The sequence below is a fragment of the Mytilus californianus genome, unplaced genomic scaffold, assembly GCF_021869535.1.
Source record: "Mytilus californianus isolate M0D057914Y unplaced genomic scaffold, xbMytCali1.0.p SCAF_8, whole genome shotgun sequence".
Lineage (NCBI taxonomy): Eukaryota > Metazoa > Mollusca > Bivalvia > Mytilida > Mytilidae > Mytilus > Mytilus californianus.
In genome coordinates this window covers 109,624,869-109,640,122 of record NW_026262734.1, presented here as the reverse complement: position 1 = coordinate 109,640,122, position 15,254 = coordinate 109,624,869, and the positions used below count along the sequence as shown (strand labels likewise).

Sequence of the window (15,254 nt, the reverse complement as noted above, 5' to 3'; positions counted from 1 at the left end):
AAACATTTTCGTTTTTCATTTTTGATTTCTCAAAAACTGAAAAGAAAAAACAAAAGTGGCTTTGTTTTTCGTATTTTAATATCTTGAAACAAAGAATGAAAAACGGAAGTGTTTTCGTTATTCGTTTGTGATTTTATCAAACAAAAAACGAAAACAAATATGTTGATTCAATTTCTGATTTTAATTCTCAGTATTTCCGGTTCAATCATCCACAATGATCTCATATATCTAACACCGAAACATTTTCACTTCTGCATAATTTATCAAATCTATTTTGAAATATAAATTTTAATGATTTCCTTAATATCGCTTGCAATATTTTTAAACCTCCTTTTTAAACGGAGGCTTCTGGTATGATGAAGATATACAGCAATCTGATCAACTTCTTCAGTGTCGATGTGGCATACAATGTGTTGGCGGGACAGAACAACAAACACATGAATGGTCATCGAAGTAACTACACCTGCAACCCGACTTCCCGGTAAGTCGTCATTTCAGATCATCTGGGCACGCCCAAGCAGATCTTAAAAACCTTACCATCACTATCATAAATCACAACGAGGGTTGGTCAAGGACCGACAGACTTGCTCGGGAACGTTTTTGGATAAGAAATTTAAGGAAAGTTTCCCCAGGGCCCAGTTGTTCAAAAGTGTCGTTAAGCTAACGCAGTCGCTAAAGTGTCGTTAGAGAGTCGTTTAATTCAACAAATTTATTAACTGTTGTTCAAAACATTTCACGACAAAAGCAATGCTAAAGAGACGTTAACTTTGACAACTTCTGGGAGGTCGATTATATATCTAAGTTGTCGTTAAATATGGCTGCCTTCATGCATGTGCCTGTTTCACCTTACAGAAAAAAAAGCATTTTCGCCTCAAGGATGACTTTTCTTTCACTTTGTCAAATGAGAAATTGAGAGAAAGATACAGATTTTGAAGAGAAGGTATTATGTTCTTATCCAATTTAATCAGCTATGATGTTAAAAGAGAAACAAATAGAAACCATGCACTCACTGTGCCACATCAAGTAATGGTAACCCTGAGATTTTTAACCACAGAAAGCTTGTTACAAGTAGTTGGAGACAGAATAGGTAGGTTTTCATTATATATTCATCTTATATTATTAAAAATTGAGTAAACATTGGCAATGTGGTGTTAATCGACTGCTAAAATTAACATTGGCTGATGTTTGAATGATACTTTCAATTTGTTGATTTTCTAAAAAATATATAAGCAAACGGTAAAATATAAATTTTATTTCTACTTTATCGAACTCCAAAACTGTATGTTGTTGTTTTTGGTGTGGTTACAGGTTTGCACAAGGGAACTGTCTCCCGTATTGTGTCTGATGTTTTGAATTATGTATGTGACAAGCGGGATGAATTGATCAAGTTGCCGAGAATTGTCAATGAAACTGAAGGAGACTTTTACCGACTAAATTAGTTTCTAAATGTGCTAGGAGCAATACATGGGACACACGTCAGTATCCAGGCTCTATTAAAAGATGAACCATCATTTGTGAATAGAAAAGGGGTACATTCTGTCAATGTGCAGGCTGTATGTGATGCCAGAGGTAAAACATTTCTGTCTAATATGACATTGACCTTCATAACATAATAAACTGGTTTGACCTTTGTTGTATGACTGGGACCCCTAAAGTCTGTTTCTCGCATAGTAATTACTTTCATTTTCACTTCAGTTTAAAACCTTCATCTAGGACATAAAAGTATGATAGCCTTTTAAATAAGTTATATGGTTTACCTGCTAAAGGTAAATTAAAATATTTGTTAGTCAAATATAAAAAGGAGTTATTTTTCTTAAATGAGAAAAAGATTCTGTTTCAGATACATTTCTTAAACTTATAAGTAATTTAAAGGATGATATATGAGCACCGGCACTTAAATTGTTTCTGAAATAAATGTCCCTTCCAATCCAAAAGAAAGAAAGATTAACCTAGGTTACCCTAAAGTACAATTTAGGATTTGATATTGCTCTGATGTGGATCAACTATAAAAAAATAAGATGCATTAGCACGTTTGATTTAATTAATATTAAAATCATGTTTACCTAGTTTGAAACAATATAATTCAGAGTCATGTGAGTACATACATTGTACATCACTTATTCATTGTGTTTACTGAACTTTAAAGCAAACATACACCCATAGTTGGAGACGTTTGGACACCCCTTTTAAATTACTATTGCAAGACTTTTAAAATAGGGATTCAAATAAATTTTATTTTTTAGTTCACTGTGGCATGATCCCAAATAATCCTCTCTTTGATACTCTTGCTACACCTCTTAATTACAAAAATCCAACACTTAATAAATGATAGTTTGTTACATATAAATCTGTTTATGATATTACAACATTTTTTTCTGATTTGCATTATATATAATCTTCTATATTTTGCAGGTAAATTCACAAACATAAATACACTGGCTAGGTTGCAGTCATTATTCGCACATATTCAGGACTTCACAAGTATGTATTTTATTGCAATGTTGGCCATCTTGTATTAGTCATACTTCCTTTCAAGCATTATATATTAACAGTAAGAAGGCTTCTTATTTTCTCAATACAAATCAACACAATACGAAGCAACAAAATCAATCGACAATGCAACATACCTAGAAACAAACCATTAGATAAAAACTGCCATATTCTTGACTTGGCACAGGACATTTTAAGAAAAAAATGGTGGGTTGAACTAGGTTTTGTTGGCTAGACAAACCTCTTGCTTTATGGAAATGTTAAATATACCGCTAAAATGACAACATTACGTGACAGGAATACAGAACAAATAAATGCAAGAACACTCAGGACAGAGAAATACATAAATAAGTAATATAATACTACATTTCGACATGTTAACCACAGAATAACAACGAATACCTAAAATAATTTAGGACAGAACACAAAAACAGCATAATAGAATTACGAACTGTGCGTCAAACGAATGTATCAGCTCCACAAAAAGTGACGTCACAGGTAAATTTCTAAAAAATGGATCGAAATCGAGATTAGGCTTGTAATTATGTTATTTAATGTATTTTATAATAATTACATAAATATTAATATAGAATTGTTTTAGTAATTGTGTAATTAATTGTACTATCTAACTATGTCAGTATTTCTTCGAAATCAAACTGTAAAACAAATACATCCTGTACATATGGTTGCTTTGAACTAAAATCATATAAATTAACAGGGTGATTAATCATCTTTACTTAACATACGAATAGAAAAAAAAATAGAATTACAACTACAAACGATAAGACATAAAACAATATCCAATCAGAGTTACAAATAAAACATCACAACTAAATACATCAATGTTGGATGTACACATACCGAGACACGTCTTATAGCAATGCGAATCCACACTCAGCAAAACAGTCATATTCGAGAATAAGTTAAGTTCGGTACTTAAAAGACCAGACGATGTAAATGGTAAACCACAGTCTAAGACGTGGTGAAAATGTCCTTAGTTAGTTTAGACAAAGACACATCGTATGGATCAACCAATTCGTGATGGTGTCCATAAAATTAACGGAGTTTCAATTTCAATTTTTCCTCCTCATCACTTTGTTGGAGCAGTTTCTGCGTAAGGAGCACACTACTGTATATGAAGTCCGCATAGTGTGAACATAACGTTTCAATTTATAAAAAAAAAACCTTGCCCCATCAACAGATGAATGGTCAGTGCTACTAACACATCAATTGGACAACATAATTTTGAAACATTTAACTGATTTATCAAAGTGCAACATCCTTTGAAATGCTGACCACAATAAGATGTGTGGTATAGCACTATAGAGACACTTTATGTAGTATTTTGTTACACTTGAGTCTCAGATTAGGAGAGTTTTTTAATAGCTTACTATTTGGTATGAGCCAAGGCTCCATGTGGAAGGCCATACTGTAAACTATTATATTTGATTACTTTAACAACAGAGAATTGTCTCATTGCCACTCATACGACAGCTTCTTATGTTTATACATTGTATAAACATATATTAAATGTCAACTTTTGAAACTTAAAAAAAATTATAAGAGAATACCACTTTAAGCAAAAACACATGAAGATTAAGTGTAACATAAGTTTTGTGTATTTTTTTTATATTTCAGATAAGAATGACACCTTGCAAGGCATGCACAATAATTATTGCTTGTGCTTTTCTCCACAATATATGCATTTTGTTGAATGAACCTGACATTGAAGATGATGGATTAACTGTAGGCAATGATGGTCATCTTCGGGAACAGTTCAATGGAGATCAAAATGGAAGAGCTGTTAGAGATCATATTTCTATAACATTTTGTAATCATTGAAATTCATAAATAAATCATGGAAAAATATTTTAATACTTTTTTCATCAATAAGAATAAAATGTGATAATACAAATCATTAACACAGAACAATAAATAAATAAATATTGGTTAAGCTTCTGTCTTTAGAAGAGCATCTAATATCATATAAAGTTTTCTTCTGGATTATTAAATCATAGAATTGTATTTGTCTATGGGAAAATTCCATCTGCACTTGATTTCTTCTAATGTCACTTTCTTAAACTTGACACTGCAACTCATAAACATCGTCTACAGTTTTCTTAGCTTTCTTCTGCTGCTTACTCTCACTGAAATATAGACATTTTATTATTTGGTAATTCTAGTAATATAATTTAAAGGGAGACAACTCATGATTTTATACAGCACTCAATAAATTATAATGGTAATGGAAATTCTCTATCAATTAGTATAAGTATTGTCATTGAATTACAATGCATTTGATTGAGTCTATTCATGAAGTCTAATTTTTAAAACATGAAAAGTATTCACTGGTATATTCATACAATTTATTCGTAATGAATACATATTTAGGTGATATGGAAATTGTGTTAATATGCCTTTATTTTGTTTGTCTGACACAAATATAATGTCATAACCTTCGAACTGTTTGCAGCAAACAAACTTTTTGCCCATTTAGATACAAAGTCACTTACACAAAATGTACAAGAACAATGATCAAGATCATTATAGTTTTCAATCTTTTTTCCTAAGGTTGTTTATATTATACAGGCAGAAACAATCTTCTAATAATATAAGTAGATGTGTTATATATCATTGACAATGAGACAATTATCCCAAAGAGCCCAAAGGAGGCAGATTTAAACAAATTCAGATCACTGTTCACAGCCTTTAACAATGAGGAAAACGCATACTGTTTAGTCTGCTATAAAAGAACTGACATGACAAAACATGAAACAATTAAATGAAAAACAACTTGATTAATGAAAAAAACAGATTAACAAACAGCAACCCAAGTCATTTACTGTTATACAGACTCCTTAATTGGGACAGGCACTAAAGAAACGAGGCAATAGTAAAACATGCTTGTGAGAACTCAATTGGTCTGCCCTAAGCAGGGTCAATGGTGTAATATATTACAACATAACATATCTGAGAACAAACTGTAAAAATCAGTGGGAAAAATTATGTCATCAGATTTGCTAAACAACTAGTGTGAACACATCATGGCCAATGCTGTATTTTTACATATGAAACATATACCTGGGTTTTAGTTGTTGCTGAGTGCAAGTCTGTATATGTGCAGGTACTGGTAGGCTGGCATGAACAGTAGCACTATAATGTGTAAACTCTTCATTTCTCTAGTGAACCTGCTCAAGTCTCCTAATCCAGATATCTTCCATTTTTTTGAGAATTAGTTTACATAAAGATTTTGCTTAGTTCAGTGCATGGTATGTGTTAAGTATATATATTTGAAAATTAATTCATATTTGCATTTGAATGAGTTGGTTATGATACACAGATGAAGATAAAGAGGGGTCTAGGGTCCCCCTTATGAAGCCAAATGTTTGATTTATGCAAAGACATTTTACAAGCCCAATTCTTAAACTTCCATCTTAAAGCCCCCTTTTTCAAAATCCTAATACTATGTACAAGATTCAAAATGAATGGAAAACCAAAAAAAATGGACAAAATAGCCTGGGGAATGGTATAATAAAAACATTGAAAAATGAATTACTGAAAAGTTGTTATTCTATCAATAAGTCAGTGTGTTCTGTGACAAACAAAACAACAATAGAAAATATATGAAAATCATTTGAATTAACTTACAAATGCTATTACAGAGACATTTGTATAATAATTTTTTTTATATTTAGATTTTTTAACACAAACATAATATTATTATTAATCTATTTTTATATTTATGCAAAACAACATTGCAACTTTATATGACATGCAGAATTGAAAAAAAAATTACTAAACAAATGCAATTGTCTAAGTAATAATTACCATCAACAGTATGGCATGTGGGAGTAGCATTCTGTGCTTGAACTGGTAAGACAGGTGCTGCGGCATATATCTGATCGAATCGTTATGCTGTCTGAAATGTAAAAATACTTAAAAATTTTGTTTTCTTTTATTCTGAGAACTGAATTGATAGTTTATACTCTTCATAATGGAACCAATTCTAATGGAATATGGCACATGAGCGATCGTATACCATTGTTTCTTTCTTCCCAAGTTTTCATATCAATATATAAATACATGTATATGACAGTAGAGTAGACAGATCTGAAGTACATGTAAAAAAACACAGTGACTGATGTGTCATGAAACATCTTATGATGTAATGAAGTTTAGAATAGTGCATATATCATTTTTAAGTATCATAAGTATTTTTAAATGCATGAAATAATTTACAAAGCAGTTATTATATTTGCTTACATAAAAAGAATTAATATTTATAGACATATCATCCCTTATTGATTAATTTACCGGAAAAGTCATATCATATACAATATATTTATTTCTATTACTCTTCATTTATTGACACATGCATGGTCACCTAAGTATGTTATAACTGCATTTAAACTATTAAGAAACAGCCCTTGCTGTCTATAAACCTTCACTATGAACTGATCAGACATAAATTGTCATGTTTGACCTGCAATTTTAAAAACCATGTATATGAAACTGTTGTGTATATCTTTAATACTAATAAGCTACTATCTTAAAGGTTCCAGATATATTAAATCAGATGACAAATTGATTGCACTTTTTTATAGAAACTTGAATTTCATGCATAAAATAACATTTCTTAATTAATTTATAGTCATGTGTATGAATTAGATACTTTATATAGATACACACCTTCTTCTTGTCTGCTATAACATGTTTCTTGCTGAGAAACCCCTGAGAAAAATCAAATGATAACTTCTTAAAAATTAGGCACAAAGAAAAATAACTCAATTATGTTTTTATACTGCATGCTTGTTTGAAAAGGACTATAAACAAGTCACAATATCTGTGGGAAATTATTCATTGCAAGTGCCTTGAAGATGCTTACATAAAAAGAATTAATATTTATAGACATATCATCCCTTATTGATTAATTTACCGGAAAAGTCATATCATATACAATATATTTATTTCTATTACTCTTCATTTATTGACACATGCATGGTCACCTAAGTATGTTATAACTGCATTTAAACTATTAAGAAACAGCCCTTGCTGTCTATAAACCTTCACTATGAACTGATCAGACATAAATTGTCATGTTTGACCTGCAATTTTAAAAACCATGTATATGAAACTGTTGTGTATATCTTCAATACTAATAAGCTACTATCTTAAAGGTTCCAGATATATTAAATCAGATGACAAATTGATTGCACTTTTTTATAGAAACTTGAATTTCATGCATAAAATAACATTTCTTAATTAATTTATAGTCATGTGTATGAATTAGATACTTTATATAGATACACACCTTCTTCTTGTCTGCTATAACATGTTTCTTGCTGAGAAACCCCTGAGAAAAATCAAATGATAACTTCTTAAAAATTAGGCACAAAGAAAAATAACTCAATTATGTTTTTATACTGCATGCTTGTTTGAAAAGGACTATAAACAAGTCACAATATCTGTGGGAAATTATTCATTGCAAGTGCCTTGAAGATGATATTAACAAATTATCATTATTGTAATACATATTATATTTTCAAGTAAATCAATTTTGTATAAAATTTTTACAACACTTTTTTTTTTCATTTTTTTTTTAATGTGACAAATGTTGATATAAGGGGCATCGCAAAATTGACCGCCATAGGCAATTGCCAACAGACGCCAGCTTGTATAAAATACTATTTAAACCATCGTTAACCATAATTTGATTTGTAGGTGGTGGTTCTTTCTCACCGATATCATATAAAGGAATTCTATAAATAAAAGGTTGATATTCTGATTAAACATTTTAAAGAACATCTTACTCCTAACAACAACCATAATAGCCCCATTTTTTGTATCAAATATAAGCTAAAGAAACTCGCCAAGGAATTTGTTTTTGTCCAGACTGATAAGGCTGCTAATAATATCATTATTGTTTGACGTAAATTTTACATTGAGTTTCTGCAAAAGGAAATCACGAATTCACCAACATTCCAATTGACTCCATTTTCGGAAAATGACATCTGTAACAAACATAAACTTTTAGCTACCTCTTTACAAGCAGAACCAAATACAATGAAAGTTCCAACTGTGTAATGGCTTCCGAAGCTGCACAAAACACCTTACAAATATCGAACTATTTCGTCTGCAGGCCATTGTTCCACTACTAAACTGTCTATTCTACTTACTAGTACACTTGGTACAATCAAAAACTTGGTAATAAATTGTTCAAATAAGGCCTTTGAAAATAGTAGAATTAATTACTTTTTGGGAGTCAAAAATTCGTTGAAAGTACTTGAAAAAAAGTTAAATCACAAAAATACTGAACTCCGAGGAAAATTCAAAACGGATACATTGCATGCTTATATTGGTGATTTCGAATCTGTTCAACGTTTTGTTTATTTCTACCCTATATACCACTTTGCCTCATGATCTTATTAAGAAAAAAATCACTTACATAATTAAATGGGCATTTAAATTCTCAGAATGCGAATATATATGTTCAAACTCTTTTAGGTAATTTTTAAGTACATTTTTTAACAATTAACAAATGAACTATGTCAATTAGACCTGCTTTGATACGATAACTGCCCTTAAATTTTTACGAGATAACATTTTATGACTAAAATCAGCAAAGACCCATTGGAACAACATCTGATACAAATATTTAATAACACTTTTAGATATTTGGATGATATATTTGCTCTCAATAACGACAACTTCAAAATGTACACTAAAGAGATTTATCCTGCAGAACTGACTTTATATAAAGCTAATACTAACAATCAACACTGCCCTTTCTTGAATCTTGATATTTATATCTTTAACGGGAAGCTTAATACTCAAATTTATGATACAAGAGATGATTTTTCATTTCCTATTGTTAATTATCCGTTTTTAGATGGTGACGTTCCCTTGTCGTAAAGCATTGTAAGATACAGTCACAGAAACAATTACGTCTACACAAGTGACAACTCTACAACAGATCCATCCATTGGATGACCAGTGAAGTTGATTCACGGCCGAAAACACATATTATATTCATAACTACTCTAAATAACAAAGTTAAATCTGCAAATTTGCGGAAGCACATTTTTGTTCTTTCCTCTCCGGCATTCGAGCGCATGATATTAGGATATCATGACAACACCACCTGCACTGAGTGCCGTGCTCTAGACCACTCGGCGACCTAGACTGAACTATAAAAATTTATTTCGGTAATATATAATTACTCTCCTATAAATTCTTCTTTTTTTTATTGTAAGTGTTTGAAATCTTAGACATTTAGTAGTAAACATTTGTTTTTCTTTTTTATTCTTATTTAGGTTGTTGAACGACAACAATCTAACTAGCATGCCTGATGGTGTTTTCAGGAACAATGTAGCATTGACAATGTTGTAAGTAGAACCTAACTGCAATGATTTACGTTGTTTTTGACAGGTTAGTATTTACCTAAAAAAAAATTGCTATTCTGATCTTTTGATTCAACTTTGCATTGCAAACCTTTACCATAGTAATTAGTTTTTTTTAAAACATATAGGCTTTATGAAAACACATTGAGTTTACAAATGAGACGTACGTTTTCCTTTTAGTGTAAACATATTTTATTTGCAAAAGATTATTAAACGCAATTTAGTCCCAATCAGATCGTCTTATCATAAGATACAATACTGATTAATAAAATTCAAAGCATTCACAATTCAAATTCATGATTACATAGTTCTTATCAGACATCTGTAATTTATGAAGTTTACTTACAAACAATATAGAAAAGGTAAGATAGAAAAAAAAAAAAGAAGAGAAATGCATGTGTGTGTGTGTTTTGATCACTATCATCAGATTTAAACTTCATTGAACAAGGAACCTTTTTTTATATAATAAAAAAACAAATCCTAAACATATCTTCATTTTGCTGACGTAAGTCACCTCTGAAATAAACCGTTCAGATTAAATTGTCTGATTTGTTTTATCAAATTATTGATCAATTCCAAGTTAAAGTGGCTTTGGTGTCATCCTCCGTCTTGGATTTTGAAAAAGCACATAATAGTCGGTCTAGATCTTAAATGAAATGTGCAAATTTCGAGAGTAGCATGTATTTCATGTGTAAGACTTTTAGTTTTAATATGGAAAGTTATGTGTTTTATCATATTTACGGCTGTATTTTACCGAAAAACAGAATTTTTTTGTTTGATTTGCTTTGTTCTAACTTTTTCACATAAGGGGAGGTAACACAGATATAAAGGGAGATAACTCAGATAAAGTATTTTTTTTAACAGTAAGTGTTGTGAATTTACCTATTTTGTTGTGTAGCAAGAAAACGGTGACCGGTGACCCCATTTTTTCTCTTTCTTATCGGAAAGCATATTATTAGAGCTATCTTCTCATATTTCATCTTTAAATTCTATGGTGTAGTTTTTTTTTATCACACAAAATTGGGTTTCCATGCATAAGCTATACAAAATCTAACAATTATGCACAATCCGTAGCATGAAAAATGCCCGGGGACCCATACTTTTTTATTATATTTTTGAAAAAGCATGATATAAACCACATTTTGACAAATTATTATAAAAAATCTATGGATTTTAATTAAGACCCCCCCCCCCCCCCCCCCCCCCAATCTATCTTATAACCAGTAAATGAAAAGAAAATTTGAACATAGATGTAACAATACTAACCAGTTCGTTATTGCACTTACACGACATATATAGATGGGACAATCAGAATCCATGAGTCGATCAGAAACCGACAAATTCATGGTAAAAACAAACAACTGTCTACAAAACACTACATATAAAAACTGACTGAGCAATACAAACTCTAAACTGGGAGTGATCATAGTCGCTCCCGACAGGAAGCCAGTGCATGTTATATATGTTGAACCCGTTGTGTTGCTCATATAAGTTACAATTTCAATTCTTTAGTATTCAATTATGTGATAATCGAGACTAAACGACAGGATTGTGGTTCCGACAACTGAAACATTCCAGTAGTCATCAGTGACACCGATATTCCACAACGATCAACAAACTCATGATTACATCCGTTAAATTTCCCAAGAGATAACTTCAACGTTAATCCACCATTTTCTACATAAGGAAACGCCTGTACCACGGCAGGAGTATGACAGTTGTTTTCCATTCGTTTTATGTATTTGAGCTTTCTATTTTGCCATTTGATAACGGACTTTCCGTACTTAATTTTCCTTAGAGTTCGGTATTTTTGTTACTTTACTTTGGTCCCTTAAAAATAGCTTTATCGTAAGTAGTTACATGATATTTTGGAATTATTTGATATGACGTCCAAGCTCTTGAATTTCGTTTCCTCGTGCAGATTTATGCTATAGATGAAACGCTGCTACAATGTTGCTACATAGAAATGGAAACATCACAATCAAAAGCTGAAATCATCTCTGTTGATTTACACCTTTGTAATCAACAATCCTTATCATTTTTAAATATTAGTCTAGATAAGTGTTTGCAGTATCCTTTATTTTACATTTGTAAGTTGGATATTGAAGATACGTTTAGCATAGTCACAAAAATGTGAATTATAAAATAAAGGGACATCATCGAAATAGCGAAACAAGGAGTTAAAGAATTATTTTAGTTTCTTGTTATTCTCCTGTTTAACGTACGATTCAAGCAAATAAATAAACAAGTCGAAAGAGCATCACAGTGAGTTCCCATGGGATTTCCGATTGTACGTTAACAATATGTTGTAAATAAAAAAAAATCATGCAGAAATCTTCATTTCGACCAAAAAGATTCTTACATAGTTAAAATTGTTCATTTCGAAAGAAAGACATTTTAATCGACGTTGACATTTAGTTTTGTACAAAGAACAAAGCCGGAAAAAACTTTAATCTGGTCAAATGTTTATTTTGTATTGCAAAGGGGAACATAAAATTGAGACTAGAAATGGGGAGGATGTCAAAGAGACAACAATCTGACTAAAGAGCAGAAAACAGCCTAAGGCCACCAATGGGTCTTCAACACAGCTAGAAAATCCCACACCCGTAGCCTGGCTTCAGCTGGCCCCTGTACTAGCATGTGTACTAGTTCAGAGAAATTAGACGTCACACTGAACTCCAAAACATATAAATGGACTAAAATAAAAAAAAAAAAAAAAAAAAAAAAAACAAAACATACAAGACTAAGGACAGAGGCCATGAGTTGTCCATAACTTGGTTTATTACAGAAATAATATAAAAATGATTTTGATCATTTCGAAAGAGTTTGTTTGAAACATTTGACAGACCAACCAATATAATGCGTTTAAAGTTGTTTGTGAGAACAATTATGTCATTTTAGTATACAATACAATTGAGGAAGATCAATGCCTTTATCTTTGAAGTTCAAAGGAATTAAAATTAGAATGCAGGATCTTTTCTTGGAGATGACATGAGAGGAATAATTTTGTGTTTCCATGTTAATTTCAATGCACAATGACGTCATCAAACATTCATGCATTGTGTATTAAACACTCAACGAATATTTTTCTGATATCCTCCAAAAAAATAAGACGAAGACAGCCGGCTATTAAGTTTTGTCTAAAGACAAAACAATATTACAAATATAAGTGTATAAAACTCGCAAACAATACTTCAACTATGACAATAGTAAATAAAGTTGACATTAAATGTTGTTTCGCGATCTGTTTTAATTCTCTAAAAATTCAAAACATGTACTAACTATGATAATTGAGATAGGTCATCCAAAATGCTTAATCCGTTCATCGTATAACCATGTAGTATGTAAGGCAAATGGACACAATCTGAGCGGTTTAGGATTTGAGGTGTGACTAACGCAATTTTGCTATGCAGAGCTTAATAAGTTGTTTTGACATATTCTATGAAAAAAAATTACTTTGTCTTGCAATGATTGGAGGCGACCAAGATAATTGCAGGTTGTATACACGCTTGCATTCTAAGGTTGTTTTAGGTAAATATGTTAAACCCGTATATTATTCATTATGGTTTTTTACTTGAGTGAAGCTTTTCAGTTGTTATCAAAACCCGATTATGTTGTTAGTTTTTAAGATGCATCTATTTACATCACTTTCTTTTTTTAAGGTCACTAGTGTCCATATGTAACAATGTTCTCGTGTTTTCAAGAAAAGAAAAAAAAACTCCACGTATTAGCAATCGTTAGTTATGAGACATGAGAATAGTCTTATAGCGCACTCTTTCAGTTATAATCAGTTTATCTTTCATATGTCAATCCTAACAATTCTATCATCCTCTGGTGACGTTAATACATGATAGTTCAAAATTGTGGAACAAAGTTTACTTTTTGCTATTCCTGATTCATTTTGGAAATCTGTTATATTTTGGAGAAGTAGTGTGTTTTGAGTGGACTCTGATATCAATGCACACAGCGTAAAAAAAAATGTAAAGCGAAACAATAGATTGTAGAATTTTTCTTCTGATTACTTGTATAAATAAATGCTCTCTCTGTTTTTGGCGTCAATAAAGCGTGAAATTTTATCTTTTCATTTTTGTATTTACATTTGATTAAGTCTTAAAAAAGTTAATATTTTTTTTCCTTTTAAAAAAAGAAACATTGCCAGGAATACTTTGACGATTTTGCCACGTGCTCTGTTTTCCTCTAACGTTGCTTTGACATCACTGTAAGTATTGATTAGCAGTAACTGCGACCAAACACTATCAAATGCCATGGTTGCTAAAAGCTTCATTTTTTTAGGAAATATTTTTTGCACAGTTCATTTATGATTCATGATACGCTATTTGTCAACCGACCTTATGATATTATTTATGCGTTAACCATAATTACATTACGACAATATGATATTTGATACTACTGTTTATTTCTGAAAATATATGGAAATAAATGTTTCTCAATATTTCAATTCACTCGAGATCAAAATCTAATTTGATGTGGCGGTATGGTAATTAGCATTATTATAAAAGCACCAGTATTATACCGCTGTTCAATAGTCATAAATCGATAAAGCAAAAACAAATCCGTGTTAAAAACGAAAACTGAGGGAAAAACATCAATTATAAGAGGAAAACAACTGAACAACAGAAACACTGAACTGAAACAAAAACAAACGCAAACATTCATAGAAACGGACTATTTGATAACAACTGCCATAGTCCTGACTTAGTACAAGACAATTTAAGAATAAATGGTGGGTTATACCTGGTTTTATGGCTAGCCAAACTTATATGGCAATGTTAAAAATACCGCTAAAACGACACCACTACATCTCAGAAATACAGTACAAACAAACACTCAGCACAGAGAAAAACATAAATGAAAAGTACATCATGTACATTACAACATGTAAACGCAGAATAACAACGGACACCTCCCATGAATTTACGATATTACACTAGGACACCACAAACGAAGTATAAACTGCGCGTCACAAAAATTCACGTTTTTTTGTGAATTTTATATTATCACATGTAAAACTATAAAAGATGAAATAGATTTGTTTTATTTACACGTGCAAGAATATGCAATTGGGATTTACGACAGACAAAATAGATTATCGGAAAGGTACACAATCTACTTGCCACTATACATCATCGACTTTGTTACAACTCTAGATAAAGCCGACAAGGAAAAGCATTACATTACCACCAAAAGCTATATTTTCATGTAGCCTAAGTGGTAGTGTGGTCTAGGGCGCTTGGCACGGTGCAAGGGGTGTTGCCACGATGTCACAGAAGCAAGAGTTCGGATTCCGCTGAAGGAAGAACAAAAATTTGCAAACGCAAACTTGAAAATCTTACATCGTTGGGC

General features: G+C 31.3%; 1 long non-coding RNA gene across 1 annotated transcript; it reads left to right on the top strand.

Moving 5' to 3' along the window:
* Positions 1-1,333: 1,333 nt before the first annotated feature.
* Positions 1,334-4,287, top strand: LOC127712541 (uncharacterized). The gene is made up of 3 exons (XR_007987159.1): positions 1,334-1,569; positions 2,413-2,481; positions 4,129-4,287. It is a non-coding gene; the product is annotated as an uncharacterized LOC127712541 (long non-coding RNA).
* The last annotated feature ends 10,967 nt before the right edge of the window (positions 4,288-15,254 follow it).